Genomic DNA, 26,829 nt, shown 5'->3' with positions numbered 1-26,829 from the left:
CACGACATTGAGTTGTCAGGAGCTTCACCTGACTGCCATTATTTTTCAAATATGATGAACAGTGGCTTAGCAACTTCATTCACCAGCTCCTTCAGGACCCACGGATGGATTTCATCAGGTCCCATGGACTTGTGTACGTTCAGGTTCTTAAGATGGTCTTGAACCAGATCCTCTTCTACAGTGGGCCCAAGGTCTTCATTCTCAAGGTCCTTGTGTCTGCCTTCCAGGACTTGGGTGGTGTGGTCAGAGCATTTGCCAGTGAAGACTGAGGCAAAGAAGTCATTCAGAACCTCAGCCTTCTCTAAATCCAGGGTAGGCAGTTCTCCTGATAGCTTCTGGAGGCGGCCTAAGTTGTCCCTAGTCTGTCTTTTATTCTCTACGTACATATAGAATCCCTTCCTGTTATCCTTAACATACTTAGCCAAGTTTAATTCTAACTGGGCCTTAGCTTTCCTACCTGGTCTACCAGGCCACCTGTCCTTGCTTCCACCTTTCATAAGCCCCTTTTTTCATTTGAATTTTTCTCAGCAGCTCCTTATCTAACCAAAGAGGTCTCCTGGCCCTCCTGCTGCACTTCCTTCTAGCTGGGATGCAAGACTCCTGAGCTTGTGATCATTGAATATCAACCAAGAGTCTTGGTCCCCCCTGCCCTCTAGGGCTATATCCTATGGAACCTTACTAAGCAGGTTCCTGAAGAGGCCAAAGTCTGCTCTCTTGAAGTCCAGGGCAGTGAGCTTACTGCACGCTCTTCTCACTGTCCTGAGGACCTTGAATTCGACCACAACCCCAGGTTCCAGTATAGATTGGGGAACGACCTGTTAGAGAGCAGTGTAGGGGAGAGGGACCTGGGGGTCCTGGTGGATGACAGGGTGACCATGAGCCGACACTGTGCCCTTGTGGCCAAGAAGGCCAATGGCATCCTGGGTTGTATTAGAAGGGGGGTGGTTAGTAGGTCGAGAGAGGTCCTCCTTCCCCTCTACTCAGCCCTGGTGAGACCTCATCTGGAATATTGTGTCCAGTTCTGGGCCTCTCAGTTTAAGAAGGACAGGGACCTGCTGGAGAGAGTCCAGCGCAGGGCAACTAAGATGATTAAGGGAGTGGAGCATCTCCCTTATGAGGAAAGACTGAGGGAGCTGGGTCTCTATAGTTTGGAGAAGAGGAGACTGAGGGGTGACCTTATTAGTGTATATAAATATATAAAGGGGGAGTGTCACGAGGATGGAGCCAGGCTCTTCTCAGTGGTAAACAATGATAGGACAAGGGGAAATGGGTCAAACTGGAACACAAGAGGTTCCACTTAAACTTGAGAAGAAACTTCTTCTCAGTGAGGGTGACGGAACACTGGAACAAGCTGCCCAGGGAGGTTGTGGAGTCTCCTTCTCTGGAGACATTCAAAAACTGCCTGGACACGTTCCTGTGTAACCTTATCTAGGTGTTCCTGCTCCGGCAGGGGGATTGGACTAGATGATCTTTTGAGGTCCCTTCCAATCTCTAACATACTGGGATACTGTGATACTGTGATCTCATGATTGCTGCAACCAAGGCTGCCCTGGAGCTTCAGATTTCCAATGAGCCCTTTCCTGTTGGTGAGCACAAGCTCAAGCTTGGCACTTTTCCTTGTCAACTCCTCTATTACTTGCAGAAGGAAGTTGTCTTCCACACAATCAAGGAACCTCCTGGATTGCTTGTGCCAGCCATACTGTCACTCCAACAGATATCACAGTGGTTGAAGTTCCCCATGAGAGCAAGTGCTTGCCTCAGGCTGTTCCTATCAGTCTGTAGTGCTCATCATCCGCAGATTCCTCTTGGCCAGGTGGTCTGTAACAGATCCCCACAATTATGCCTCCCATCGCTGTTCTCCCTTTAACCCTGACCCACAAACTCTCTGTTGACTGCTCACCTGTTCCCAGACAGAGTTCCGTACTCTCCAGCGTATCCCTAACATAAATAGCAACTCCCCCTCCCTATCTGCCGAACCTGTCTTTTCTAAAGGATCTGTAACCTTCCATCCCAACACTCCAGGCATAGGAGCCATCCCACCATGTTTCTGTAGTGCCTATTATATCATACCCCTGTGGATGTGCACACATCTCTAATTCCTCTTATTTGCTCCCCATGATACAGGCATTTGTATAGCGGCATCTGAGCTGAGCTCCAAATGAAGCTGGCTCATTGGTTGAAGCGGCTGGAATATTTCTACATTGCTCCAAGAATTTATTATAGGTGTTGGCAGCTGACTGGGTGTTCTGGGATGGAATATGATGCCCCCTTCCCCAGCACATCTAGTTTAAAGCATTCTTGAGCAGCCTGGTAAGCCTTCTACCAAAACTGCTCTTCCCCTTCATTTTCAGACCAGCTCCACCAGCCCCCAGTTCACCTGGCTTACTAACTTGGGTCCCTTGTTCAAGCCACCCAAACCTCTGACTATGGCACCACCCTTCTAATCATTTATTAACCTGGCCAATCCTCCTAGCCTGCCAGCAGTGTCAGTGGTTAATAGTAAATGGATGACAGCAGCAGTAAGTTTGTGTTGGTAATTCAAAATGCTCTCTTGCCTTTTATTAGTGAGCTGTTGAGACTATTAATAGTAGTAAGTTTGTTACTTATTAAGTTATAAAACTGCTTATTCTTTTAAGAAGAACATTCTTCATAATCTGTTTGTGTATTTTCTTATTGTATAAATAAACAAAGGTTCTCAAGAGTCCCAAGTTCTTAGATCCAGTTTCATAGTAAGGAAGCACACTCCTGAGACATATTCTGTGATTTTTGTAACATATGTATGTTTTACATATATATATATGTTGTACAGAATTAGTGTGATCAAAACTTAAAAATTCACACAAGTTTTCCAGAATTTCAGACCATTAGTCTGCCCTTTCTGGTACAACATAGCATGTTCTAATTTCCACTCAATGTAGGTGTATTTCTTCTACTCAGTTTTTTGAAAGCTGAAAGAGTAAACTTAGGAATCTACATATGCACATTTCTATCTATAATGCACAGTTATAAAGTTACATTTTAATAATATACTTGGTTCGGCTTTTCTCCTTAGCACTGAACCCTAGAAAATAGTTCACTATCAATATTTGCTTATCATCAGTGCATGGTATCTATTAGGAAGTGGTGGCTAGACATCAGTGCTGTTAGGCATAAAATGGGCAAAAAAACCTATGATACCTGAATGCTCCAGCCATCTGTCCTCTGCCAGTTTGGAAAAGCATTCCTCTCCTCCTTGGTCTTTCTGCAAAACAGAACAAAAAGCATCTATTAATATGGGTTCTCTGGATTACTGAAATCAAATAGTATTTATCATGGACATTTGTTTTGAACAGATTGCAGCAAAGAATCCTGATTTTTTTTTTTTTTGTCTAAAACAGTGCTGTACCCATGTACTTTAATACGAATCCACCTGTTTGGTCTAAACTGAATTGTAAACTTATTAAAAAACAAGTGTGCAAAATAGACACAGAAGGCACTTCTGATAAATCATAGGGTAATAGAAACAGATGACAAAGTATTGAAAAGAAATCTGTATGGTATATAAATTCAATGGCTAATATATTGTCAAAAGTCTATTTATAAAGAAGAGTTTTGCTTCAGTGTTGATAATAAAAAAATTAGAAATCCAGTTTGGTTCAAATTTAATACAATACCTTTGCTTGTTTTCATGTTATAGAAACCAATTAACCTCACCTTGCAGGTTTTTTTTCTTTAAAGCTTTTTGTGTAGGAGATACAAGGGGACATCACTTATCTGTCTGTTATGACAGATCTTAAAACTAAAGCCATATACTACTGCAACTGAGTTCATTGACTGTCATCAGCTCAACTATGTTCCCCAGTAAAATCCTCCAGTTTTGCACCATCTCCTTTCACCAATTATAGAGGTTCTTTGACTTAACTAGAATTAATTTTCATAAATCTTCTCCATTATGCTATATTTGTATTTTCTTGAAAGATCTGTCACAAAACTTCTAGCAGATGTTCTGTAGAACTGCCATGTTTCAGTTTCAATCTTACCCAGTTATCTCAAATATAACCCTGCCAATGTTAGTACAAAAACATGTAGTTTAGAGGAAAATATTCCCTCTAACTTCTTAACAACCCTTAATTGCTCTGTATGCTTACTGTTACCAGAGAGAAAAAAGTTACCTGGGAATGACTTCTTGATAGGCAAAGGCAGATCATTATCTCTGTGAGTCTAGAAGGCAAACTTTTTTTTTTGCTTGAATTAATGAAGTATTGTCACTCTGCTTGCGCAGAAGAAAAAAGAAAATATCAAGAATTAAAAATAAAACTCTTCACAAGCCTGTAAGGGTGTCCTGGGTTTAGCAGTAGCAGTCATTTTTTCTTTCTCTTGGTAGCTGGTGCAGTGCTATGTTTCGAATTTCGGGCTGGGAACAGAGCTGATAAAAATGATGTTTTGGTTTGGCCAAGGACTTTGTGAGACTCATGCTCTGCCAGGGAGGAGGGGAAGCCGGGAGGAAGCAGAGACAGGACACCTGATCCAAACTGACCAAAGAGGTATTCCATACCACAGCACGTCATGCCCAGGAGGTACCCGGAAGGACAGGGGATCTGCTGGGTTGGACTGGTTGTTCGGCAGGTGGTATTGTACTCTTTTCCCTTGTTATTATCTCTTATCATTGTTGTCGTAGGTGGTAGCTGTGGTGATTTGTGTTGTACATTGGTTGCTGGGCTGTTCTTATCTCAACACGTGGGAGTTGCATTCTTTTGATTCTCCTCCCCATCCCTCTGGGATCGGGGAAGGGGGGGACCAGGGGGGGATGTGGGACTTGACTGCTTCCAGCCCGGCACCACTCACTGGGAGTGAGTTCACAAGCTGTCTGGCTGGGTTTAAACCAAGACAAGGGTTTCTGAACTGCATGCTACAGTGCTAAAACAGTGCTTCTGCCAGTGTTCATCAAAAATATTTCCTTATTTTCCTATGTGCCAGTTATAATCAATAACTAGTGTTGGTAGCTATTCAAAGTATTTATACCTCTTAAGCCTTTTGTAGAAGTATTTAATGAATAAAGTAGATGGTGCCATGTCTTACTTGAAGCAGATAGGCGGTAGTTTCCTTGGTCAAAAACTTGTATTTCCTTAAATTTTTTCATTTCAATCATGCAGATTATTTTATGATACAACTGTCTTGGCAATACTGTAAAGGTATTACTTGTATAACCATTCTACAAAGTATGATGGATTATGACTGTGGAATTTGTACTTTATCTCTGCTGGACTGCTTTAGCAGTAACTAGAGGTTTGACTGCATCATGGTCACAGAATGCTTTCATAAATAAATAACCTTTATTAAAATGTGGTTCTATGGCTTTTCATTCACAGTGCAGCAGGATCCAGCTATGTTTACTGAGGCTACTATGTATATGTTAATATCTCAATTTGAGTATGTTAAAAAAAATTGTACTGTATATGGAAAAGAAAACATTCTTTCACAACAGTAAATCAGAGAGGCTTCACTAAGAAAACCAAGTGTTGATTGAGCACTGATCCTCATGATGACATCAAGCATTTGGAATGCCAGTTTCCAGGCTGTTAATTAGGATCTGACCTCAAGTTTTTTGTGTATCTGTATTGGTCCTTCAGGAACCATACCCCAAAGATCCTGAGAGAATATGTAAGCTGTAATTATGCCTCTGTTAAAACTCATTTACTCTCTTGCCACAGCACTGGTCTGAGTTATAAATAGAATAAATTAATCAATTCTTCTCCACCTAAAACTTTGTTTCTTTTGTTGTGTACCCTTTCAGCTTGTAAGTTTTCTTTTAACAATCACAGCAGGAGAAAGTGCAGGCTTTAGTAGTCTATATAGGGTCTAAACTAGGGAAAATGATTCAGGGTTATGTGACCACATCAACATTGTGCTACTTCATAGCAGATTTTGAAGCTCTTTTGTGGTATGCTATCATTTTTGAGCCTTGAAGGGGAGAAAAAAAAAAAAAAGGAAAAAAGCAGTGAGGGCACAGAAGTGATTTGATGTCTTATTACTACTGAAAAGCCTCAGCCAGAAACCTGCCTCACCAAAATTAATTAATATTTGTACTAAGAGTTTTGATGTAAGGTTCTACACTTCAGTGTACACACACCCCAGTTGCAGCTAAACTTAGAACCATACAATCATAGAATCATAGAATAGTTAGGGTTGGAAAGGACCTTAAGATCATCAAGTTCCAACCCCCCTGACAGGGGCAGGGACACCTCACACTAAACCATGTCACCCAAGGCCTTGTCCAACCTGGCCTTGAACACTGCCAGGGGTGGAGTATTCATAACCTCCCTGAGCAACCTATTCTAGTGCCTCACCACCCTAACAGGAAAGGATTTCCTCCTTATATCCAATCTAAACTTCCCCTGTTTAAGTTTTAACCCATTACCCCTTGTCCTATCACTACAGTCCCTAATGAAGAGTCCCTCCCCAGCATCCCGGTAGGCCCCCTTCAGATACTGGAAGGCTGCTATGAGGTCTCCACGCAGCCTTCTCTTCTCCAGGCTGAACAGACCCAGCCTTCTCAGCCTATCTTCATACGGGAGGTGCTCCAGTCCCCTGATCATTCTCGTGGCCCTCCTCTGGACTTGTTCCAACAGTTCCATGTCGTTTTTTATGTTGAAGACACAAGAACTGCACACAGTACTCCAGGTGAGGTCTCACGAGAGCAGAATAGAGGTGCAGGATCACCTCCATCGACCTGCTGGTCACACTCCTTTTGATGCAGCCCAGAATACGGTTGGCTTTCTGGGCTGCAAGCGCACACTGACAGCTCATGTTCATTTTCTCATTGACCAGCTCCCCAGAGTCCTTCTCCTCAGGGCTGCTCTGAATTTCTTCTCTGCCCAGTCTGTAGCTGTGTCTGGGATTGCATCAAATTAAAGATAAAATTTTAGGATCTTTATATTGAATCTATCACATACTGACTGAAAAAAAAAAAACCCTGAACCCCAAACCCTCTTTGTACCCCACTGAAGGTTCTTCTGCCATGCAAAGTGACGGTCAGAGCACAGTTGTGTGCTTGAGCTACCACAAAACCCTTTTAGCACAGAATGTAACACTGCTAATGCTACTGTGTAGTCCTGAATTCAATGTCCAGGCCTTTTCAGATTAGTAAATAATCCCACACGTAAAACAAAGTTAGGTCATCATATTTGTTATTGCCCTGAAGTGAATAGCAGAAGAACTACTAAATGACCAGCCACTTGCTGCAACGTGTTAGAGAGGTGTGTTTTCTATACTTTATATGCAATAAAAGATATGGTTGAAATGCAAGACCACATTGGTTTGATTCCCTGAACCCAGAGGCTTGGGGCTGTTTGTATCTTTTTCCTTTTCATGTTAAATATGGGTGTCCTCATCCAGTTTCCCATTTCTTTTTTTTTTTTTTCATGATGCGTTAGTTAATTTTTATTTTTATTTTTTTTAATCTTTGCATAGGCAAAGGCTTTTAAAGCAATATCTCATTCCCTTTGTACTTTCTTTACACATCCAACACACATTCACACCATAGCTGTAACTGTCTAGAGAATAATGATTCAGTGCATGAAAACTCTCAGTGTATGACATTTGTTTTTATTCTGCATGGAAACTAAATCAAAACAATCTTCAAACTTAAAAAAAAAAAAAAAGTGTCAAAACAGATGTTTTAAGAGGGTTTAAACCACAACAGGAATCTAACAATGTTTTTAGCTTTTCTTTCTGTCTGTCTTAGTGTCTGCAAAAGTAATAAGAGAAATATGCATCTGAAAGATTGCCCGCATAAAAGTACATTGAAACTAAACCACTTCTATTAAAATATCCTAGCATTGAGGGTGAATAGTTAAATCAAAATAGTTAAATCAATTCCACTAAAATGTTGTAGTTTTGAGGGTGAATGATTAAATCAAAATATATTAATGTTCCTATTAGGTATGTCTATAAACACTTCGTAACACATGCTCGTACTTTTTCCCCACAACAGACATACCACAAGTATCTATTTCAGTATAAACATACTAAACTATTCATAGAAACATAAATATATTTGTGAACACAAGACAGTCATTTACACTTTAGTATACCTACAAATTTAACACACATGTAATGTGTAAAGAAATTCATCAGCTTATGTGTCAGCTTCCTGGCAGACACGTACTTTGCACCTTTTCTCACTGGTAATAGGAGTCACCTAAATAATGTAAGGTAGAAGTACAATAGCAGTATCTAGTGTAGCCAAATTCTGCTGTAAAGAACAGCATAATTCTCCCTAATGTTTCTTGAGTAGTGAGATCAACATCCAAAGACTTGATCATCTAAGAGATACAGGCCAAGTTCTGTTACTTGAATAAATGACAGACTTTGAAGCAAAGCATTTCCTTGTTATTAACTTATAATCCAGATCATGTCTTTATAAAGCAGTATTCTCTATTCATTTTCTTATTTGTCCATTTAAGCAGCGTTTGTCCATTGTGATGGAAGTGAGGGTGAGTCTACTTCTTAGCTGTTCTACAGTGTTTTTGAGGACTTTGTTCTTTCCAGGAGCTTACTGCTAAAGGGCTTCCCTGCTACAGTAGGAATTGTATCCTGTTTTGGTAGTGTGGAGGAATTAGCAATGCTCCCTCTCAAGCACAGCTAAGCTATATAAACAGCAGTCTGAGAAGTTTCAAAAAAATGAAAATAATCATACTGTCTACTAGAGTTCCTGGTTTGAGCAGGAATAAAATACTGTTTTCTTAAAGGAAAATTCACATGAAAATTGTTGCAGTTAGAAAATGTGGTCTAAACATAGATTTTTAACTGGTAGAATGCAGTTGGCCAAGATTTTCTTTTTTTTCCTTTAAACAGATACGTGCAATTATGTGCCTAGTTATATCAGTTCTAGTTCCTAAAGAAGAATAAATAAACTGGAGTAGTGAAAGCAATTACATACCATCATGCCATCAATCATAGCCACACTTACGGGATTGCACTACATAAGTCTTTTGATATAGTCATAACAGTACAACTCTTTTGTATAAACAGAGCCTTTTAGAATATAGCAAGCACCCTGCTGCTCTGTACTTGTTACTGGGATTACTGGCCCCTTCTGACAGAGCCTCCACAATATTTGTAGTAATTCTGCTTGCATTTTATTACTTCCTGTTCCTATCAGAGCTAAGTAGAGAAGTTGTGAAGAAGAAAACATTAAAAATAATTAAATTCGTTATTTAGTAAGTGTATTATAACCTCTTAAAATGTTGGTTTACCTTTTGGTGAAGCTTTTTGGGTACTGAATGGTGAAGACCTTTGTAGTACAGAGAGAAGTAGATTTTATACTTATCTGACCCAATTTGCACATTATTCCTCTGTACCTTTAAAAGCAGAGGAAATTCTTTCATTTGCATATTGCTTCCTGTATATGCCCCTCTCTATTTTATCTCTTTCTAGGTAGCATACAACTGATTTCATGGGAAAGAAAACCATGTGTTCTTTTCCTCCTGCTAAACTGAGAATAAATTCAAATCTATTTTCTGCAAGTTTTGTAGACAAAAAAAAAACAAAACAAAAAACAAAACACTTTTAAAAATCACGTTTTATAGAGCATATTTTGCTATTTTCTAAAAGTCTAGACAGGCTGTTGCTTTTTTTGGACAAATAGTCTTGTCTGCATAAAACTAAATTACGACAAAACCACCATTGCACCCCTTGATTTTTCCATCTGTATTTTGACTTCTTCCCTTTAAGAAATGGTAAAGGCATTGAATTCAACACTGTTTATAACAGTTGGGTCTTTCTGCCAATCAATTCAAGAAAAAAAAAGGAATGGATTGACATTATGAAAAATAGCAGTCCACTGATAATGTTAACCAGTACTGGAACCTAAACCTTTGTGATCTCTTTTAGCAATTAATTATACTATACTCTTGAGCTGCATATACTCAAAACAAGCTGGTAAATTGACAAGTTGCCTGGGACAATGATTTTCTTTTTCAGTGTTGAAGTGAAAAATCTTTGTTAAGCAGAATTACTGTTTTTTTAAAAGATGATCTTTCATTTGTCAATAAAAGTTTTGAATTACCATGCTAACTCCAAGACTCCCATTTAAAGCCAGCAAACAAAGACATGATTCTACTTCCCAACTCAAGAAGTAAGGAGAAAGCATGCTCAATGGGTGAGCATGCTTTCTCTATACTTTTTTATACCTTAAGCATCTCCAGATTGGATGCTTCATTTCTGGTGAAGCCTACTTACAAATAACTAAAATATGATGAGAGTTCAAAAATCTCTTTCTCTTACACAGATGAAAAACATTTGCAAAATATTTTTTGGTAAACTTATCAAAGTGAAAAATTATGTAGGGATAAGAATGAACTCTTCCGTTTGAACTCTGGAAGAGCTTTTTAAAGGTTATTGCAGTGTGTACTTTAAAGTCTTAATGAATAAAGCCAACCCAATCACTCTGCTGAAAAAATAAACAAAAACAAAGACAACAATTTGCTGCCTTGATGCCTTTTAAGATAATTTAAATTAGTTTCAGCATTTCAAGAGGCTAAGAGTCTTTAAGTGGAGAGATAAATTATAGTAGTCAGACAAAGGATGTAAGCAATACATTAAAAATTAACCATGTTGTCTGAATTGAGTACCTACTGCTTTGGAGAGTTCAAAAAGTAAGTGTCATTCCATATAGGGACAATAAAAGCAAAAATAAGCTTTCTTCCTTGGGCATGAAAGCAGACAAATACAGTTTTACTCTACCATAAAAATGAGACAGCTGACTTTTCCCTTCCTGCCCCCCCCCACCCCCCCCCTTCCCTGCCCCCCGGTTCTTATGAAGTACAAAATTCCCTTCAGAAATTAAACTCATGGTCTGGGTGGAATCCTAGAAATTTCATCACTAAGTTATTAAAACCAGGATTCACCTCTAGTAAGAAAAAATTATTTTCCTGCAGTAGCACTTAAGTAGTCATGATTTTTGGACATTTCATGGTTATTGAAGCCATAGTGGTGACAAAATATATGATTATTTTTATCTCTTCTTAAATGCATAATAGTGTCCTTAGGTTTTGTGTTTTGCATGCTTAGTTCAGAAGCTTTTTATTTTGTCATAAACATTTACAAAATTTTCCCTGTAGAGTGAGTTTTCTGTTCTGCACTTTGTGCAGTATGAAATGATCTGATATCTTTCTACTTAGTAAGCTCTTCTTTATGCAGTTGGGCAGTTTTGACTAAATTTATGTGAAATTTCAAAGGCAAAACAAAAACAGCTATGAAAGAAGTAATAGTTTATATATGGATAAAATAACTAATCAGTACCACGGCACATATTATGATGCAAATAAAATTCCTAAAATTAAACAAGGCTATTAGAATAAAATACATTGCCCAAAGACAAAGAAGGAGGACATCTACAAGTGTATTAGGTGAAAAAAACCCTAGTAGTAGTGTTTGTCAGAAGCAAATGGAAAAGATAAAACATTATTTGTAAAAATTAAATAGTTTTGAATAAATATCTTTATTTTGAACAAATAGCTGCCTAAATGTCTAGTCCATTGATGATAATTATCAATGTGTTTTAAAATTCCAAGGACATTCCAGAAATCTAAACACATGATTATTATAATTTTCCAAATGGGCAGTCAATGTGATGTAAGCAACTATAAGCTGATTATACAGACATCATTGATAATTAAAGTTTCATATTTATATTTTCATGGCAAAAATAGACTTCAACATCGTATATTAACTGCTATATCTGCAAGGATAAAGAATGTATTTCATAGAATTTCTGCTGTTCAGCTAAGGATGTTAAAACATAGATGTACTGAGTAGAGGTATTTTAACAGGGCTGCAATAGAAGCTGTAATAGTAGGGTTGACACTATTCAGTATTTTTAACAGCTACCTTGGAGGTAAGTAAAGTTAAAATAACAGCTGATAAAATTAAAAAAAAGATTGAGGAAGCATGAAATAATTATATACACTATAGTAGCTATATGAACCTTTGGCTCCATTGTCTGATAAACTGAAACTATTCAGACAAAATATATTTTAATGTAATTTACTGTGTAAATTTAAATCAATAAATTCATGAATTGTACTGGTTATTGGTTGTTGAATAATCTGTGCAAACTAAGCTACTCAAAAGAGGTAATGATTTTCTCATGAATTCTTATGCAATATTCTCTACTAGTGAACTAAGCAGGACTAAGGATGGAATTGGACAAACCACTTTATTATAAAGAGATTACCTAAGATGAAACTAGTGACACAGAATTATAGGCAAAGTTCAATCTTACCTACCTTGCAGATCTTTTTCAGTTGCATTCCTAAAATATGATATGTGACAATATATTATATATTTTTGAAAGTCAACAAGTGCAGATCTGTTACATTTTTATTTATGTAATGATCATTCTTGTTAAAAAGACTCCATATACATAGATAATTTCCTTTAAGAGAACCTCTAATGCTGTGGCTGTTACACTTTACATCAGTAAAGTATTTGACTAGAAATGTGTGAAAAGAAAGAGTAAGGCCTTTCTGCAATTTTAAAAAGGGGGGGGGTGGGGTTGGGCGGAGAAACGTGAAGTAGCTTGAAAAGGTTTGGGCCTAAAAAAGATGCATTTACTTATATTACAGGCTAAATGGCATGATTTCAAAGAAGTGACTTACTTCTTCAGCTTTTCAAATTTTCTAGTAACTGCTTTGTAGTACTTGTACTGTTTCCTCTGGGTAATGTTCTGAGCTGCAAACAGTTCCTTAAAGTGCTATTCCCACTGATTGGTGCAGAAGGTGTCATGGTTTAAGCCCAGCCAGACAGCTTTTCACTCACTTCCCCTCTTCTTGCCCTCCCCCTACTCCTGGGGGGACGGAGAGAAGAATTGAAAAGAAATGAAACTCCCATGGGTTGAGATAAGAACAGTTTAGTAACTAAGGTATAACACAAAACCACTACTGCTACCACCAATAATAATAATGATAAGGGAAATAACAAGGAAAGAGAATACACCACCTCATTACCAGATGACTGATAACTCACCCCCCCAGCCTGACCAAGCACTGACCTATACCTCCTCCACCCATGCAGTCCACTTAGCCCTTCTGGGTAACTCCCAGTTACATCCTGGGCATGACGTGCTGTGGTATGGAATACTTCTTTGGTCAGTTTGGGTCAGGTGTCCTGTCTCTGCTTCCTCCCGGCTTCCCTTCCTCCTGGAAGAGCATGAGGCTCACAAAGTCCTTGGCCAAACCAAAACATCATTGTTATCAGCTCTGTTCCCAGCCCGAAAGTCAAAACACAGCGCTGCACCAGCTACGAAGAAAGAGAAAAAATGACTGCTACTTCTAAACCCAGGACAGAAGGTCAGTTAAGGCAAATGTCACCTTTTAAAAGCATATCGAGTTTCATTATTGCTAGATCTTTTCCTATCCCTAATTACTTGGAAACCTATTCACTCTGTTTTGAACCATAGAGATGTAATTTGAAGATGCTTTAATGTAGTATATATCCCTTTAAGAAGACAAAAATTAAGTACCACAAGCATAGGTCATATTTATAGTTTGTACAAAGTAGGTCAGCATTATTGACTTACTGGAGATAGTTGACTTCAATTTGCATCTAGTAATTTTGTTAAGATCACATTAAAGCACAGTCAGACTGATTCAGGACTCATATTTTTACCAAAAAGGGTACTTTTAGTGATAGTTTTATAATAGACATCATTACATATAAATATAAGTATACATAATTTCTGGGATTTTCTTGATCAAAGCAATTAGTTGTGCAATGAAATTAACTTTATTTAACCCTATCTTACAGATTTAAAAAAAATTGTGTTTTGCAATAAAGCTTACCAGTGTCCTGTACAAACAACCCAGGGAAATCATGACATGTTCTTATGCTCAAAGATTTGGACAGACAGGGGCCTTTCTGAGGAATCTCTCCTTTCTAAGTGAAACGAGATCTAATCTACCTTCATGTCACTGCCTTCACTTTGGCCATGAGAGGTTTTTTTCAGTAATTAGATAAAAATATTACAGTTGCTTGTTCTATTAAAATATATATAGTAATTAAAAAATATTTTTATTTTTCTTTCAAAAAAATGGGGAGGAAGAACAAAACAAATTCTTAAAGCTTTTTTTCATGTAGAAGTTTACCAGTCCTACAAGATGAGAAGTTTAAATACAGCTGTCCTATTTCCAAGGACTGAGATTTGGTCTCTTAAATGTCAATAGATCAATATTAAATGAAACTAATGACATTTGAACCAGTTTTTCAAAAAGTTTAGCACAAGATTTTTCCAATTTCTGTTGTTTTTATTTAAGTCATGACTCTATAGGTTATGTGATATTTTGATGTATTGGTATAATGATTTACAGATATTCATAGTAAACACTAAGAAATAACCACATGCCTTTAAAAGTTAACAAAGCTTTTTCAGGTTGTGGAACGAGCACCTCTGGATTCAATTTTTTTCCCAGTACAGATCAAGAACGGTCTAATTTACTTAAATCAGTTATTACAGTTCTACAAAATAACGTGAGTACAAATTAATTCTGAGCACAACATATTTCTCCTTATGCATATTGCAAATAATGGAAATGTCTTGGTGAATTTAAAAGCTCTGCCGTTCGCAGAGGGAGTGATTCTATGCAGGTCTCTTGATGCTGAATAGCTCAGAGGAGGCTGCTATAACCTATAATACTTTTCAAAAACAGATTAGATTTAAGCCCAGGTCCCAAAGGCTTGGAGCTATTAAAGCCATTTTTACCCTATTATCAATGTCTGATCTTGAGATCAGACATCTTTTTTTTTGTCTCAGTATTATATATAGGTCCTATATAGTTACCATGGTGTAGCTCCTAATGTAAACAGCATTCTGTTGATTTTAAAGTGCTTTGTAATGTCCTCATATAAAAAAGCTGTATGCTAGCCTGTGTTTTACCACAACAGGAAAGTTGTATTGTTAAAATTGCACAGGTAGAATTAAAATAGTATTCAAATAGTGCAATTTTAATGCACCTGAGCTCACACAAAAAATGTCAGAAAATTGTGCTCAGTTATTTTTCCCAAGTCTTGTAGTAACATGTTGAATAATCCATAGTAAAACATTTCCAATCTGAGTACAATTAATGTTTTTATAACGAAAAAAGGAAAAATGATAACAGAAGTAATTTTTACCTAAATATCTATTTTTCCTAAATATAATTTTTGCATAAATATTATAAAATCTCTAGGTTGGAAAAGACCTTTAATATCATCAAGTCCAACTGTAGTTATGAATCATTAGGAATTATATTTTTGATGCAAAAAAAACATTTATTTTTCTTTTTGACATTACTCAGCTGAATTAACAGAAATATTAAATATATTAAAGAGCGAAATAAAATTAGCAAGTGAAATTTGTATTCAGTTTCAAGCATTGTTCTCTTATATTTTTTGTTTTTTTTTAATAAAAAGTAGCTCAGCTTGGAATGTCTCAGCTCAAAGACTAATATGTCTGTTAGTTGAACATACTGTAATAACAAGCATAAGGAATTCAAGGTGGATTTATTGGGACAGTCAAAAAGTTAAACCATGCAAAAATACTTTAAAAATGACAAAGCTATGTGAGTTACAGGGGGTAAGGGGCTGAGAGAAAAAAAATAATGAAATTGTCCCTGGTAAAGGCAGGAAAATAGAATTATAAATCATATAAGACAGGTGTGTTCTTTTATCCATAGATCCAGATGTTCCCACTAAATGTGTAACAACTTCCAAGTTATTTTACAAGGAGAGGGACTGTGAATATTCAATTTCTCTCTTTCTTAAACAACACTAGCTGGGAATGTTTGATGCCAAGAAAAACTTGGATGTGTGCATGCAGGAAAGCAGCATCTGAACAGAGTTCTAAAACATAGCGCCTAACCAGCCTGGATTATACAATTTAAATAGCCAGTGCTAAGAGCCTAAAGTTAGACTTTCTTTTTGGAAATAGTGACTTGAGTCAAATCTCTGGTTGAAGCATCTGGATAATATGAGGACTGATACCCTCGCTGACTAGGAATTTCTAAATGCTAGTTTTCAGTGCTGGAATCCTGTTAGAATTATAATCAGTTTCATACTGAGTTTGGAAGTAGATGAATATTAGATGGCAAGAAAATGAAATTATAAGTTTGTCGTGGTTTAAGCCCAGCTGGCAACACAGAAAATCATGCAGACACTCGCTCAGTCCCTCCCCCTTCTTCCCCCTGCTCCCGGAGGGATAGGGAAGAGAATCGAAAGAATGTAACTCCCACGGGTTGAGATAAGAACAGTCCAGTAACTAAGGTATAACACAAACCACTGCTGCTACCACCAATAATAATAATGATAAGGGAGATAACAAGGGAAGAGAATACAACCACTCACCACCCGCTGACTTATACCCAGCACGACCCAAGCAGTGATCTAACCCTTGCAGGTAACTGCTGCCAGTTTATATAGTGGGCATGACGTGCTGTGGTATGGGATACCACTTTGGTTAGTTTGAGCCAGGTGTCCTACCTCTGCTTCCTTCCAGCTTTCCCTCCTCCCTGGCAGAGCACGAGACTCTTTTGGCAGAACATAAGACTCTATCAGAAAGTCCTTGGTCAGAGTAAACATTACTGAGCAACAACTAAAACCATTGGTGTTATCAGTGCTGTTCCCAGGCTGAAAGTCAAAACCACAGCACTGCATCAGCTACTAAGAAGAAAAGTGACTGCTACTGCTGAACCCAGGACAAAGTCACTTAAGATATGCTTTCAAATAGCCTTTCATCCTTGAAATGTAATTGTTGGCCTTACAGGGCAGGGAGGCACTGGCACAAGTTGCTCAGAGAAGCTGTGTCTGCCCCATCCCTGGCAGTGTTCAAGGCAGGTTGGATGGAGCTTTGAGCCACCTGGTCTAGTGGAAGGTATCCCTGGCCATAATAGGGGGCTTGGGACTAGATGATCTTTGAGGTCCCTTACAACCGAAACCCTTCTGTGATTCTGTGGAAACTTTCCCCAGTCTTCTAAATGTTTCACTATTTCCCAGAAATAAAAGGATAATAATGCTTTTTTATTTATGTTAGTTTCTTTTCACAACCTAGTTTTGAAACTTAAAGAGTACTACTTAGAGCTATTCTATAGTCATGTGGAAAGATACCTTATACTGATGAGAAAAAATAGCAAGCTACTGGGTATTATTAGGTTATTGTAATTACAACTCTGCGACTGAAGACAGCTATTAGGTGATTATCACACCATTGTTTGGTGAAGAGGGGAGAGGAGGATGAGTCTCCATTAAATTGTCAAAGATACGAACGTTCTTTAAAAAAGTGCAGGTATTATATTTTCTTTTTATCTTGATCTGCAGGGACCTGAGCCACTATTCTCAATTTAGCTCAATGAAAAAATGCAGAGAAAAAGAAAAGGCAGATATGTCTACCTCTGGATTCACAAGTTACTATTGAAGTCATAGAGATAAATAAGTGCATTCCCACTGAAACGTCATGAAGCTTATTCTTTGCATTGTAGAAATGAGATCTTTTGTTTAAAAATTATATGGCTTTTCTAGTGCTGCATTCCTCAGAAACCTGAGTCCTTATAAACTTAAGGGTACTTCTCTGCAGTTTGTTCTCTGTAGTTCAGAGCTTGATAAAATTGAAGGTGATATCTGGTCTCTATAGAGTCTTTCTGCACCTTTACATAAAAGCAGCCACTTCACAGCAGTTGAGATCTTTGCAAGATTTATCATGGGTTGAGATGTGAGCTTTTTTAAGTATGTTATAAAACGTTAGGTCAATCGTGTTCTTTGGCAGATTTTTCTTCCTTTTTTAAAAAAATTCTTTTCAGTGAAAATAATTGTTTCTCAATTTGAACAGTCTCTGCTATATAAAATACATTTTTTCTTGTGCTGTTATATAAATGTGGTTATGAAGATTTTTTTTTTTTATTTTAAACATTTTTATTTATATATATTCCCTGAAAACTTAATGGGTACATGAGCTAGAATGAATAGCATGATTACCTCTTTAAGATAAATTTTGAATGAATGGCTTAAAAGTCCCACAGATCTCCTGAAGAGTTTGGAAAGCCTGTGTTCTTTGACAGACTTATTTAGGCATATACCAGCTCTGGGAGATCAGTGAAGCAAGTGAACTTAGCAAGTTTTTCCAATAGGCTGAGATAAACGTGGTTATTCTCAGACATGTCCAGTTCTGACTGCAATAACATCTAGCACATGAACAGTTTATAAGTTTCAAAAATCTTATTAGATCTAAGGTTATTTCTTTTCTGTGCTATGAAAGCTCAAGGTTCAGCATGACTATTGCTGGGAAAACACTGGCTTGAAGAAGTTTCTGTCACATTGTTAAATGATTCCATATTTCCTACTTTGGTTTGGCTGATGTTTTTAGAACACCGAGCAGTTTATAAATTCTCCTTCAGTTTGTATATTGCATTCCACTACTATATAGAAAGCACTGAAAACAATTTTTAGTCTTTAATCACTTTTTTCTTACCTTTTCAAAGTATGATCATATTATCAGTGATTACTTGATGTGCCTTACCAAAAGGCTTTGGATCACTTTGAATAAAAAGCCAGTTAGCCAGTTATGTGGCAATTCAAAAATGTTTGTGAATTTATTTTCAAAAGCTGAGGCACCTTGTTTAGAGTTTAGAGTGAATACCGGTGTGATAAATGCCTTTGGTAAAGATGGACAATGCATAAGGAAAAGCACAAGAAGAATGTTCTGTGGGAGGAGTGAACCAGATGAGGAGTTTCTAAATAGCTGTGGCATTCTGTTTAGTTTAAGAAAGATTTATTTAACTTTAAAAGGGATGAAAATGGAAAATCAAAGATTGATTTTAAACCACATATGGTCTGAATATCAAAAGCTATGTTAATCTAAACTAATACAATATTCCTAATACAACTATGATTACAGAAGGATGAAACAGATAACAGCCTAGAATGCTACATGAGAGGTCTTTTTAAACTAAATGCAAGAAATACATTAAAAATAAGATGTGCTTCTGTGACTGAGAGGAAGATGTAGCTTAAAACATCCAACACATCCCAAAACATCCCAACACGTATTCAACTAGGTGCAGATGAACTAGGAGAAGAGATACAGAGCAGCCCTGTGGAGAAGGACTTGGGGGTGCTGGTCAATGAGAAAATGAACATAAGCCAGCAGTGTGTGCTTGCAGCCCAGAAAGCCAACCGTATCCAGTGTGACCAGCAGGTCGAAGGAGGTGATCCTGCCCCTCTACTCTGCTCTCGTGAGACCTCACTTGGAGTATTGTGTGCAGTTCTGGTGCCCTCAACATAAAAAGGACATGGAGCTGTTGGAACAAGTCCAGAGGAGGGCCACGAGAATGATCAGGGGACTGGAGCACCTCCCATATGAAGATAGGCTGAGAAAGTTGGGGCTGTTCAGCCTGGAGAAGACAAGGCTGTGTGGAGACCTCATAGCAGCCTTCCAGTATCTGATGGTGGCCTACAGAGGTGCTGGGGAGGGACTCTTCATTAGGGACTGTAGAGATAGGACAAGGGGTAATGGGTTCAAACTTAAACAGGGGAAGTTTAGATTGGATATAAGGAGGAAATTCTTTCCTGTTAGGGTGGTGAGGCACTGGAATAGGTTGCCCAAAGAAGTTGTGAATGCTCCATCCCTGGCAGTGTTCAAGTCCAGGTTGGACAAGGCCTTGGGTGATATGGTTTAGAGTGAGGTGTCCCTGCCCATGTCAGGGGGGTTGGAACTTGATGATCTTAACGTCCTTTCCAACCCTAACTATTCTATGATCCTATGATTATAACTAGGTTGAAACATGGCCATTATCCAGCCAGAAGCATACTTCAGGTAATAATACTAGGTCAAATAATGTGAACGATATGATGTAAATGAAAAACTGAAGACATATTAATGGTGTTAAACTTGAGATGGTCTCTATCATGCAAAACAGACATTTTGGGAGGGAAAAGAAACAGTTAATAGTTCTAAGTGCTAATGATGTGACATGGGGGGGTGACTAGAAAAAGAGTAATCACTAAGGGTACATAAGACAGACTTGATAATTAGAAGGATTGAAGATCAGAATTTAAATAATTTTTAAAAGGTAGAGAAAATCTAGACATACTACTGATGAAGACAGCAAAGGACTATTAGAAAGAATCTGTACAAAACAAGGGCCCTCAGGTTGAATTGCTGTGGGGCTCAGTTACTAGGCTCAGGGGTTTAGAGCTAAGTGACACACTTTCAGGAACAGATGTTGCTAATAATAAGATTTCGTACATCTCAAAAGTGCTAAGGGTCAAAGGAGTAAACCTCATGGCAGTGACTCATGGCATCACTAGACTGAATGTTCTGAGACAATTTCAGCTGGTACAAATCAGTGTAGTTCCATTAGCCACCTCAGTTTTCTCTTACTGTAGCTAACATTTGCTTACACATGTCATATTTGATGCTTTATTTAATTTTTCTCTTATGAAAAGAACTATATTTCTCAAATTTGTTTGTATTATGATAATAGCTTATGAGCTGGTGCTGAATAAGACCCAATTTGAACAAAAAAAAAAAAAAAAAAAGGAAGGGGGTAAATAAACTACCAGCTTGGTAGAATTCATGTCATACTTGCAGGGCAATTTACAAAAATCCTTCCTTCTTTTTTTTAAGTAAAGCAAGAAAGAGAAAACCTGAAAATCTAAATCTTCCTGAAAACTGTAGTTTTAGATAACTGAATTTCAAAGAAAGGTTAGATATCAGATAGACTTCTACTTTCTTTTAAATTTTTGGCTGGATTAGATGTTTCCTTCCTTAGTGCTCTGAGTTTCATTCAGAGCAGCTGTCTTTCTACCTTGAACATATAGTATTCTTAAGGATCTTGCTAATTATTAAAAATTGCGCTATTGCAGCTAGGCCTTAACTTTACACTTGGAAGGATTCAGCATAAATGTGGCTAAAATCTCCAGAAAATAGAGAACCAGCTTTTTGCCCACTCGCCAATACTTGGCTTTGGATTTGTGGGTTGCATGACAAATGTTCATGGTTTCAACAGTTTTCTGATTAATATTAGTGATTGATAAAAGGACAAAGGATTTTTAGCCTTTGGGTGATGTATTTTTTCTGAAGCAAGTTGGCAGTGAATCAAATAACTGTGGATGGCATTACACATGAATAGAATGATGACTACATATCATAAGGAAATGTCATATGTTTCTAAGCAGTGAATGGATATTTTAGGTTTTATTTAACCTCATATGCATTCATGGAACCTGGTTGACAAGAGTTTGGAGAGATCTTGGGTGAAAACATGACCATCTTGAGACTATTTAAGAATTGTGTTAGTCTTACTTAGTATCTGGAAAAAAAAAAAAAAAAAAAAAAGTGTAGATGTTAACAGGAAATATACTCTTGTTTAGCATATTAATAGCCTATTTTTTTGTTTTGGACATACCCTGCAATGGGATTCCATAACAGGACATGCCAGGCTGAAGCTGTGTGGGTGGCTTGGGAGAACTAGGAAAGTAATTCTAATTCTTTGCTGACTTGGGTATCTTACCAGTCTTTAGGAGGATCAGGGAACTCAGGGTTTCTGAGAGTTCCAGCCTAATTCTACTGCATTGTTCTTACTTTTATTAAAAAAACCCAAAATTGTTGGCAAACATAAAAATACAAAACACTATTGCTATTTTCTTTTTCCCTCAGATTTGATTCAATAGATTTATTTTTCTCAAGCAAGGACCAGGTGTTTAGACCCATTTCATTAATCCTTCCATGCAAATGCAGAGAATTTCTGACTTTGCTGTATATAATTGGAAAGCTGAGTAATCACATGATATATAATTATATGTTTATGTTTTTTGGCAATGGACCCAGGCAACAGCTTCCAACCAGGAAAAGACCTTCACAAAACTAATACAACAAACAAACCCCCTCATGTACTCAACAATGATTTTTCCTTTGTTTGCATCTTAGTTGTGAATGAATACCTTTTAACTACTTTTTTCTACTTTCTGTATTGTATACAAATATTGGAGAGTAAGGCTTTTACAAGAAAGGCCATAAGAAATCAAAAGACTTTCTGCTGACCAGAAGAAATACTTTTTTCTTTTTCTTTTTTTTTCTATCTCTTCTCCCTCTTCAGCCGTTAACTGATTATCTCTGTGTTGCTAAACTGTTAGACTTTTTTTGCATGCTTTAGAGTCATCTATTAAAACATAGAACAGTAGTTTTTAATTAAAGTTTTGAAAAGACATGAAATGAAGGGCTAATGAAGGACAGTTATCTAAAATAATATGCAAAGATAGGGGAAACATGGAGACAAAAGATGTGGGCACGTTGAGCTATATTGTGGTATGGCTATGCAAAAAGAAAGAAGTCCAATTTTTATTCAGTGTAGAAAAGGAGGTTTTGGTGGGTATTTTGTTCCTAAATGTAAGTTACTGCCACAGTGAAACTATTGTAATTATTCCATGGTTTTCTAAGGACTTAGGAAATTTCATTCACATACCATAGTGCCTCCTTCCAAGTCCACATCAACCTCTCCAAGCATAACATACAAATAAAGGCCTGAAGAAGTTAATTATGTAGACTTACCTGTGACATGAATCTTTAGGCTCTCTCTGAATGAAGATGCAGAATTGGTTTGGGCCACAAATGCCAACTAATAGAAGGGAGAAATTTGAGATGTGAGAAAATGTGAGATGTGAGAAAACATAGCTAATTGGATCAAGTCTGAACATAAACAGCATGCAAACAAAATCTAAAGAACATTTTTAAATGCAACTATGTAGAACAGCCCTCTTTTCCATACAGGAGAGGGTATGGCTTGAGTATGTGTGACTGATAGTATTACATGATCTCTTAATGAACAGTTTTCTTCACAGGTGTCAGGTGCCAGAACTGATGTTTTTGAACTCTCACTATATTTCTTAACATAAAACCCTTAAGTAGAGCATACAATCAAGTACTGGTGACTATGTCGCAAACAAATTTCTTTCATCGTTACTGTCGAACGTTTACAAGCAACTGTGAAAAGAATTCCATCAATTTACAAGGTGATATTTTTACACTTCATCTTTTTCTTTATTGTTGCTTCACTGACCTGGGGCAGGTCTTAAGAACTCCCTGAGAAAATTCTGAGTGCTAGGAAAAGGTTAATTGTCTGTTTAAGACATTGAATAGAAATAGAATATTTAATTCTACAGTTGCATCATTTATTGTAAATATTCTGGATCAAGGACTTTTTGGATTTCATTTGTTCAGTGCCTAACACAATAGTTTCCCTGATTGAGTTCCTGAAGTATTACCGAAATAGAATGAATTGATGAATAAATGAATAAATAAATACCTCATCCAATGTTTCAGACAGAGGCATGAAATCCCTTTTGTTCACGTAAATGTACTATATAGTATCCTCTATAGAGGAAAAAAAATCTTCCTAACAGTAGATGACAATCATTTTTAAATAGGAAGACTCATAATCCTTACAGGCTTTATCCTAATGTGTCATTTTAAATGCCACCAAAATACAATAGCAATACATAATTCTTGTATAAAAATAGATTTTGCAAGTTCTTTTTTAATTGTATCTTACAAGTCATTGTTTCATAGGTTAACAAGTAGAAGAAAAAATATAAGAAAAAGGAAGTTAAACAAAAGGAAGTGAAACAAATTGGAATAAGAGAAATAATGATAAGGGTACATAATAACTGCCTGCATTTTTTCCCTGAATTTTCTCAATATGTTCATAATGTTTCCTATTCCTTTGGGATATTTGCTAGATTAGACCTATATGAGTATCCAGAACTTTATGCAAATGAATCCAGCTGATTTCGCAGTTTTCAAATATAGTTTTGAGTAGTCACACAGCTGTGCTGCATAACACTGAAGTATTGGATGTTATTCCTTTGGTAACATGAGTTGATAGAGCAAAGGAAATTTGGGATAATTTTCTGAAACCATTCCAAACTTTCTGGTCCAGATTCTTAGCCTTGCTACAACTGTTTAGGGCCATTCTGGCAGTTCAAAACAACTCTAAAGTCAACACTTCCACTCTGTTAGAAAGACAGAAAATTTGATCTTTCAAAACTAACCTGACAATTTGAAGAGAAAAGGTCTTTTGTAAGATTTTTTGACACTTCTGTTCATTTCTCCATAAGGAGACTGGGCCAGGAAAGAAGAGAAAATGCGCAAACAATACCCCAGTGCCCATGCATCTTGGAATATATTCTGCATCTTATCAGCTTGAAAAGTATGAGGGAAGGGTTTGTCAAGAAATGCTTGGGTATATTTAAATCATGTTATACACTGAACCGTCATCATGTCTATGTTTACTTACATGGACATGCTGTTTTGAAATCCAAGGGTAGATGTAGGTCCTTGGAAAAGGTTCCCTCAGCAGCTTAACTCTGCTTGAACTGTACACATGGTGTAAGTAAGCAGAAACCTCTCATAAATTGCTACTATGGATTCCCTGCTGTGTGGTAGTCCTGAATGTCTGCCCGTTTACTTGCTGTGACTCCTTTTTCAGCAAGTGCAGGAGACTAAGTGGCTGCAGAGAAAGTAAAAGTATGGCACATTTTGTTTCATCTGGTCCCAGATATTCTGTGCCAAATGCTGCTTCATAACAAAATAATTCCCAAATTTTTTACTCTAAATAGGGACAAATTTACACTTGTGTTATAATTTCTAACTTTTATGCTCAACCTCTAGTGTGCCATGAGTGACAAGCAAAAGAAACCATTTCTTTATAGAAGTGCTCAGACTGGGGTTTCTAAACTTGTAATGGAAGGAAAAAATAAATCCTGTCTTTCTTACAGTCTTAATTCATAGTTTCTAGGCTGCAGGCTGACCATATCTAGTTCAGAACATTCAAGCGTAATGCCTTCTTCCTACCTGATTTATCTAATCCTGGGGACTGTAGTGGTAGGGCAAGGTCTAATAGGTTAAAACGTAAACAGGGGAAGTTTAGATTGAATATAAGGAGGAATTTCTTTACTGTTAGGGTGGTGAGGCGCTGGAATGGGTTGCCCAAGGAAGTTGTGAATGCTTCATCCCTGGCGGTGTTCAAGACCGGGTTGGACAGAGCTTTGGATGGCACGGTTTAGTGAGAGGTGTCCCTGCTTGTGGCAGAGGAGTTGGAACTTGATTATCTCAAGGTCCTTTCTAACCCTAACCATTCTATGATTCTATAAGAAGCATGTTTTGCCAAAAAGAAGAATAGAGGTTCGTAGCATAGAGATTCTACATATGCAGCGTAACAGTCTGCCTTAAGCAAGAGGTGTAGCACACTGCAGCCAAGTAGGAGCCATAGACCTTGGATATGACCCCAAAGAGACCTTTTTCTGGATATTATAGCTCCCCACTTGATGTATTTATTGGGTTTTTTTACTTTCCCTTGAGACTTAAGTTAGTTTTTTTTTTTATATATATATTGCTGTTTAATCCTAAGAGGGTTTGAAAGGAAAACAGTTTATAAGGTTTGTAGTCACCTTCAAAGAAGAAACAGCTGCCAAGGTCATGTTCAGCCTGTTGACTGAGTTCAGCAGGAATCTTTCAGATTGACCAGTTTTGCCCCTGCTAAAGGTATCACATCAGTCAATGGAAATCCCAGAGAGAAAATGTGTTAGATATTTCTCCCTTCAAAGAATAAGAAATGTTTATGCATGCATATATTTCAACCTATATCTGATGTGTGTTGCAAATTATGAGGAATATCTGATAAGTAGTCATGCCTACTAAGATTATACAGATTACAATTACATTTCTTGAAGTTGTCATTAAAAGTTTAGTTTTAATTCAGCTTTGATCTGCTATGTATTTCTGGTAGAGGGCAATTAGGTTATTTCTGTCTCTAATCCAGACAGTGAAAGCAGTATGGTGGGAGAGAGAATTCAGGCTTACAAAAAAATGACAACTGAAAAAAATCCCAACCCAACACCAAAGGGCAATGACTAATTTATCTGCCCTGTGGTTTGCTCCATACTTACCATGTCACTTTGAGCTGGCAAAGGTTGCAAGAATTATACTGATGGGGAAGGTATAACTTTGCATGTCCTATTATGGTGACAAGGTATTTAAGTTATAGTTTTATCTCTGTCTAGGCACTCAAGTAAAAAAGTCTTCTAAAGGTCCCTCATGCATTGGCCCATATAGAAACTACAGTTTGTATATATTCAGTAGAATCCATCATTTATCAAACCTAGTAAGTAGATCATGACTAGTGAATTATTCTTAACCGTAATTTGCCGTGGACAGATTTTTTTTAAGATGACTAGGAAAATAAACACATATGCTGAGCAGCTTTGAAAAAAGTAGTCAAACTTCTGATGAGCAGTACATCACTATAAGCTCATTCTAAAACCTCTGCGCTCCTCACATGTGTCTCAGTGAGCCCAAAGACTACATACTGTTGTTGTCATATGTTTGTTTCATATATAATTGCTGTCATTAGCATAAGTCCTTGGAATATTTTTCTATGGAAAATGGTAACATTCTTATTAAAGTATTGCAGTAATAGGGGATATATTTGTAATCTTTAATGAGATGAAAAAACTAATTACTGTATCCACATAGAATTGTTTTATTTTAGAATAGTTCATATACTCTAATTGTCAATTACCAAAATTACACTACAAAATAACATCTTTTGTGGTCTTTAGCAATGTAAACTGATTAAACTGAGAATGACCTTACAAAAGATTTAAGGAGTAGTCCACTGTAAGAATAATTAATCATAGTGCATCTATTACAATTTTATTTAAAGATCATTTCAATAAACGAATACTTACATTAGGTGTATTTCCTTTGTGCTACTCTTTTTTATGCGAGCTGGCTTTGCAGTTGAACTGTCTTCCACAGTAAGAATG

The 26,829-nt window shown here is 37.2% G+C and overlaps 2 long non-coding RNA genes across 2 annotated transcripts in view; one reads left to right on the top strand and one right to left on the bottom strand.

The window, feature by feature from the left end:
* Positions 1–4,236, bottom strand: part of LOC133209288 (uncharacterized) — a 40,208-nt gene extending 35,972 nt beyond the window's left edge. The window contains exons 1-2 of the long non-coding RNA XR_009724646.1: positions 4,152–4,236; positions 3,178–3,241 (exon numbers count right to left, since the gene is read on the bottom strand). This is a non-coding gene — a long non-coding RNA (uncharacterized LOC133209288). The remainder of the gene's footprint in view (positions 1–3,177; positions 3,242–4,151) is intronic.
* Positions 1–26,829, top strand: part of LOC133209289 (uncharacterized) — a 34,994-nt gene that overhangs the window by 4,884 nt on the left and 3,281 nt on the right. The gene's annotated exons all lie outside the window — the stretch shown is intronic.

The sequence above is a fragment of the Neopsephotus bourkii genome, unplaced genomic scaffold (genome assembly GCF_033783945.1).
Source record: "Neopsephotus bourkii isolate Nb327-2 ecotype Australia unplaced genomic scaffold, CSIRO-AGI_Nbou_v1 NB_328, whole genome shotgun sequence".
Classification (NCBI taxonomy): Eukaryota; Metazoa; Chordata; class Aves; order Psittaciformes; family Psittacidae; genus Neopsephotus; species Neopsephotus bourkii.
This window is presented reverse-complemented; position numbering and strand designations above follow the sequence as displayed.